The sequence below is a fragment of the Erythrolamprus reginae genome, chromosome 5, assembly GCF_031021105.1.
Source record: "Erythrolamprus reginae isolate rEryReg1 chromosome 5, rEryReg1.hap1, whole genome shotgun sequence".
In the NCBI taxonomy this organism is placed as follows: domain Eukaryota; kingdom Metazoa; phylum Chordata; class Lepidosauria; order Squamata; family Dipsadidae; genus Erythrolamprus; species Erythrolamprus reginae.
This window is the reverse complement of record NC_091954.1, coordinates 3,051,017-3,057,236: the sequence shown is the minus strand read 5'-3', so window position 1 is coordinate 3,057,236 and position 6,220 is coordinate 3,051,017.

Below are 6,220 nucleotides of genomic sequence, written 5' to 3'. Positions count from 1 at the left end.
AGGTAGATAAGTAGATAGAGAGATAGAGTGATAGAGAGATAGAGAGATAGAGAGATAGAGATATAGATAGAGAGATAGAGAGATAGAGAGATAGAGAGATAGAGAGATAGAGAGATAGAGAGATAGAGAGATAGAGAGATAGAGTGATAGAGAGATAGAGATATAGAGATATAGATAGAGAGATAGAGAGATAGAGAGATAGATAAAGAGAGAGAGAGAGAGATAAAGAGAGAGAGATAGAGATAGAGATAGAGAGAAATATAGATAGAGAGATAGAGAGGTAGATAAATAGATAAATAAATAAACAAACAAACAAACAAACAAACAAACAAACAAACAAACAAACAAACCTCTCTCAAACTTTGAACCTTTACCTTTTCTGCCATCCATGTGGGCTCCTGACATCAACCATGCTTTGATGACTTCAGCTTTTCTTTCAAAGCCTAATTAGACCAGTCACTGGATTTATTGCCTTCTCCCCTGCTCACAACAGCCCGGGTTTATCCTAAGAGAAAGCTGATCACCTCAAGGTCATCCCGATGATTAAAAGGCAAGTGGGCTTCCTCATTCAAGTCTGCTATTGAATGTGCTGGGCGTCACCGCCTGAATCGGCTGGGTTGAAGTCTCAGCACTATAAATTGAGCCTCTGAGTTCATGTTTCTCCTTTCTCGCAAAGCATGTTGCTTAATGTCCAGTCGGTGAAGCAATGGAAGTGATGTGCCGGTACCTGTTGGGGTCTGGTGTCAACAGGCTCAAACTCAACCCTGACAAGACGGAGTGGCTGTGGGTTTTGCCTCCCAAGGACAATTCCATCTGTGCGTCCATTACCCTGGTGGGGGGAATTATTGACCCCCTCAGAGAGGGTCCGCAACTTGGGCATCCTCCTCGATCCACAGCTGACATTAGAATATAATCTTTCGGCTGTGGCGAGGAGGGTGTTTGCCCAAGTTCGCCTGGTGCACCCGTTAATAATAATAATAATAATAATAATAATAATAATAATAATAATAATTATTATTATTATTATTATTATTATTATTATTTATTAGATTTGTATGCCACCTCTCTCCGCAGACTCGGGGCGGCCCACAACAATAATAAAACAATGTACAATGAACAAATAAAATATTTAAAATAAAATATCTAAAAACCCATTATTTTAAAAGCATACAACATGCATACCATACATACAGTTGTGGCCCGATTTAGATCAGGAGTCTTTGCTCACAGTCACTCATGCCCTCATCACCTCGAGGCTCAACTACTGCAACGCTCTCTACATGGGGCTACCTTTGAAAAGTGTTTGGAAATTTCAGATCGTGCAGAATGCAGCCGCGAGAGCAATCGTGGGCTTCCCTAGGTATGCCCATGTTTCATCAACACTCCGCGGCCTGCACTGGCTGCCAATCAGTTTCCGGTCACAATTCAAAGAAATATGAGATATAGGAGAGACTATAGGACAGGGGACGGAAGGCACTCTAGTGTGCTTATACACGCCACTTGCTGACCTCTTAGGAATCTGAAGAGGTCAACCGTGGATAGTCTAAGGGTAAAATGTTGGGGGTTAGGGCATGATACTATAGTGTCCGGTAAGGAGTTCCACTCTTCGACAACCCAATTACTAAACTCATATTTTTTACAGTCAAGTTTGAAGCGGTTAATATTAAGCTTGAATCTGTTGTGTGCTCTTGTGTTGTTGTGGTTGAAGCTGAAGTAGTCTTTGACAGGCAGTACATATGATCTTGTGGGCAATACTTAGATCATGTTTAAGGCATCATAGTTCTAAGCTTTCAAGGCCCAGGATTGAAAGTCTAGTTTCGTAGGGAGTTCTGTTTCAAGTGAAGTATCTTTGAACATTTTCAAGGGTGTTAATATCTGAGATGCGATATGGGTTCCAAACAGATGAGCTGTATTTGAGGATGGGTCTAGCGAAAGTTTTGTAAGCTCTGGTAAGTAGTGAGAGATTTCCAGAGCAGAAGCTACGTAGGATTAGATTAACATTGAGGCCTTCTTAGCGATGTTGTTGCAGTGGGCTTTGGCACTTAGATCTTTAGTTATTAGTATCCCGTGGTCCTTGACCGAGTGGGGATTATATTTTTCCACAACTTAATAATAATAATAATAATAATAATAATAATAATAATAATAATAATAATTTATTAGATTTGTATGCCGCCCCTCTCCGAAGACTCGGGGTGGCTCACAACAATAATAAAACAATGTTATAGTGAAACAAATCTGATATTAAAAAAGAAAGCATATAAAACTCTATCATATTTAAAAACCATACCAAACATAAAATATAAAAGCCTGGGGGAAGGTGTTTCAACTCCCCCATGCCTGGCGATAAAGGTGGGTCTTGAGTAGTTTGAGAAAGACAAGGAGGGTGGGGGCAGTTCTAATCTCCGGGGAGAGTTGATTCCAGAGGGCCAGGGCTGCCACAGAGAAGGCTCTTCCCCTGGGGCCCACCAAACGATATTGTTTAGTCAACAGGACCTGGAGAAGGCCAACTCTGTGGTACCTTATCGGTCGCTGGGATTCGTGCGGTAGCAGGCAGTTCCGGAGGTACTCTGGTCCAATGCCATGTAGGGCTTCAATGAAACACACTGCTGCTGTGTTTCATTGAAGACTTCAACTCCAGTTTTACTGGTCTGTGGCTGGCTGGCTGGTTGGGTTGGTGGGTTGGCTGGACGGGTTTTCTGTTTGGGTACAAACAGACTAGTTTCCGCAAATGTAAGCTCAGATACTTATTTTCTCTTTTCTCTAACCATATCCAGTTCCTGCAACCCTACGCAGGCCTTGGACGCAACCCAGCCTTTCACAGACCTTGGAGACAAAGTTGTTCAATAGAAAATAAGGGTGCACTTATTAGACTGTTCAAATCTTAGACATTTGAACTTTGCTTTGGCAGAGCAGACAGTTTAATAATCTTAAAGAGTAAAGACGTAGCAATTAAAAGGCAATAAAGCACCATTTGCAAATATTTTCTAAGATCTCTCCAGCCGTGGTCAAATAACAGGGTGCCGTATTATTAATGTAAATATAAAAGAAATGAGCTGCTCTTAGTCACAAATGCCTTCAATAAATTAGATTCCTTTCCTTCCTTCCCAAAATTTCTCAAATCAATGCTAGGTTTTACAGTTGTGCTTTTTAATTGAGGTAAATACAAGGGGCAACATACCACAATATATAGACAGAATAAAATCCAGGAGATTTTTATTATAATAATATGTTTTTCTAGCTTTAAGTCAGAGCTTTCTTGCAGGGAATAAATCCAAGTTTACCAGATTTCTTTTGAAAAATTAAAATGTATTTCTCAGAGAGATGGGGCTGTTTTAGAAACATAGAAACATAGAAGACTGACGGCAGAAAAAGGCCTCATGGTCCATCTAGTCTGCCCTTATACTATTTCCTGTATTTTATCTTACAATGGATATATGTTTATCCCAGGCATGTTTAAATTCAGTGACTGTGGATTTATCTACCATGTTTGCTGGACTTTTGTTCCAAGCATCTACTACTCTTTCCCCCAACTAACTTCAGATTGTGTCCCCTTGTTCTTGTGTTCACTTTCCTATTAAAAACACTTCCCTCCTGGACCTTATTTAACCCTTTAACATATTTAAATGTTTCGATCATGTCCCCCCCTTTCCCTTCTGTCCTCCAGACTATACAGATTGAGTTCATGAAGTCTTTCCTGATACGATTTATGCTTAAGACCTTCCACCATTCTTGCAGCCCGTCTTTGGACCCGTTCAATTTTGTCAATATCTTTTTGTAGGTGAGGTCTCCAGAACTGAACACAGTATTCCAAATGTTTTATTTTATCGAGTGTTCCCTGCATAAAGTAACACTCGGCAGTTGTTGCTTTGGATGTGGGTCCCTGGATCTATAATGATAGGGATCAAAAGAAATCTCATATTATTCACTGCTCTTTACAGTCCAGGAGCAGTTTGGGGTGAACGGGAGTAGAACTAGAAATCAATATCATAAATGCAATCAGATTTTAAGTTTTAAATCCCGGCTTAATCTGCACCTCTAAAATTGTCTGTTTTGGTTCTGCAACCCAACAAAACCAACACAGACTTCAGAGGAGAATCAGAACTGCAGAAAAAACAATGGCTGCCAATCTGCCTTCCATTGAGGACCTGTAGACTGCATGAGTCAAAAAGAGGGCAGTGAAAATATTTACTGACACCTCGCATCCTGGACACAAACTGTTTCAACTCCTACCCTCAAAACGTCAATACAGAGCCCTGCACACCAAGACAACTAGACACAAGAACAGTTTTCCCCCAAACTCCCTCAGAATGGATAACAAAACTCTCTCCGGAGAGGGGCGGCATACAAATCTAATAAAACTTAAACTTAAATATGAGCCAGCAATGTGCAGTGGTGGCTAAAAAAGCCAACACAATCTTAAGTTGCATCCACAGGGAGATACACTCCAATACTAAGGAGGTATTAATACCACTCTATACTGCCCTAGTCAGACCACACCTACTGCATTAAATTTTGGTCACCCCACTACAAAAAGGACATTGAAACTCTTGAGAAAGTACAGAAAAGAGCAACTAAAATGATAAAAAGACTGGAAACCAAGACATACGAAGAGAGGTTGCTGGAACTGGACATGGATAGTTTAGGAAAAAGGAGGGCCAGAGGGGACATGATAGCAGTATACAGGTATTTGAGGGGTTGCCACAGAGAAGAGGGGGTCACGCTGTTTTCCAGGGCACTAGAGAGCCAGACCAGGAGCAATGGATGGAAACTGACCCAGGAGAGATTCAACCTGGAAATAAGGAAGAACTTTCTGACGGTGAGAGCGATCAACCAGTGGGACAGCCTGCCAGCAGAGGTTGTCAACGGCCCATCACTTGACACATTCAAAAGAAAATTGGACTGCCATCTGCTTGGGTTGGTGTAGGGTTTCCTGCTTGAGCAGGAGGTTGGACTTGATGACCTGCAAGGCAACTCTAATAATAGATAGATAGATAGATAGATAGATAGATAGATAGATAGATAGATAGATAGATAGATAGATAGATAGATAGATAGATAGATAGATAGATAGATATTATAATTATGTTTTTCTTCCTAGCACCCAACAAAGAAGATTATTATTATTATTGTTGTTGTTGTTGTTGTTGTTGTTGTTGTTGTTATTGCTATTATTATTTATTAGATTTGTATGCCGCCCCTCTTCAGAGACTCGGAGTGGCTTACAACAGCAAAACACAGTACAAATCTAATGAGAAAGAAAGAAAGAAAGAAAGAAAGAAAGATAGATAGATAGATAGATAGATAGATAGATAGATAGATAGATATTATAATTATATGTTTTTCTTCCTAGCACCCAGCAAAGAAGCTTATTATTATTATTATTATTATTATTATTATTATTATTATTATTATTTATTAGATTTGTATGCCTCGGAGCTGCTTACAACAGCAAAACACAGTACAAATCTAATGATTAAGAAAGAAAGAAAGAAAGAAAGAAAGAAAGAAAGAAAGAAAGAAAGAAAGAAAGAAAGAAAGGCCGGCGGAAGGAAGAAGGAAGAAAGAAAGGAAAGGAAGGAAGGAAGGAAGATAGATAGATAGATAGATAGATAGAAAGAAAGATAGATAGAAAGATAGATAGATAGAAAGATAAATAGAAAGAAAGAAAGAAAGAAAGAAAGGCTGGTGAAAGGAGGAAGGAAGGAAAGGAGGGAAGAAAGAAAGAAAGAAAGAAAGAAAGAAAGAAAGAAAGAAAGAAAGAAAGAATCAGTGTCTGGTGTCCTTTATGAAACCAAGATCAGTTAGATTTTGTCACCTGTTATGAATATGGTAAAATTTATCTAGAGTCAAACTTGTTCCCGTGTGACATCTGGCTTCTTTTTGGACTTCCCAATCTGTCTTATTTCCAATGTCCTTCTATTCAAACATTAAATAAGTCTGATCTCACTTAAACTTTGAGCCCAGACAGCTTCATCTCTCTGCTGAGACAAGGAAAGCATCACCACTTGCTATATATAGTTATCACTTTTTAAAAGAAACGCAGTAGAATAATTTGTCGAGCGTCGGGGAAAAAAAAACCCTGTCAGTTTTCAAATATTCATTAGCGTTTGTTAACAGATGCCTTACACGCTGGAAGATTTAATTAGATGTTTGTTTAAGTAATGAAGGATTGTGCAGATCGTCTAGGTAAGGAAAAACAAAACACAACACAACAAAC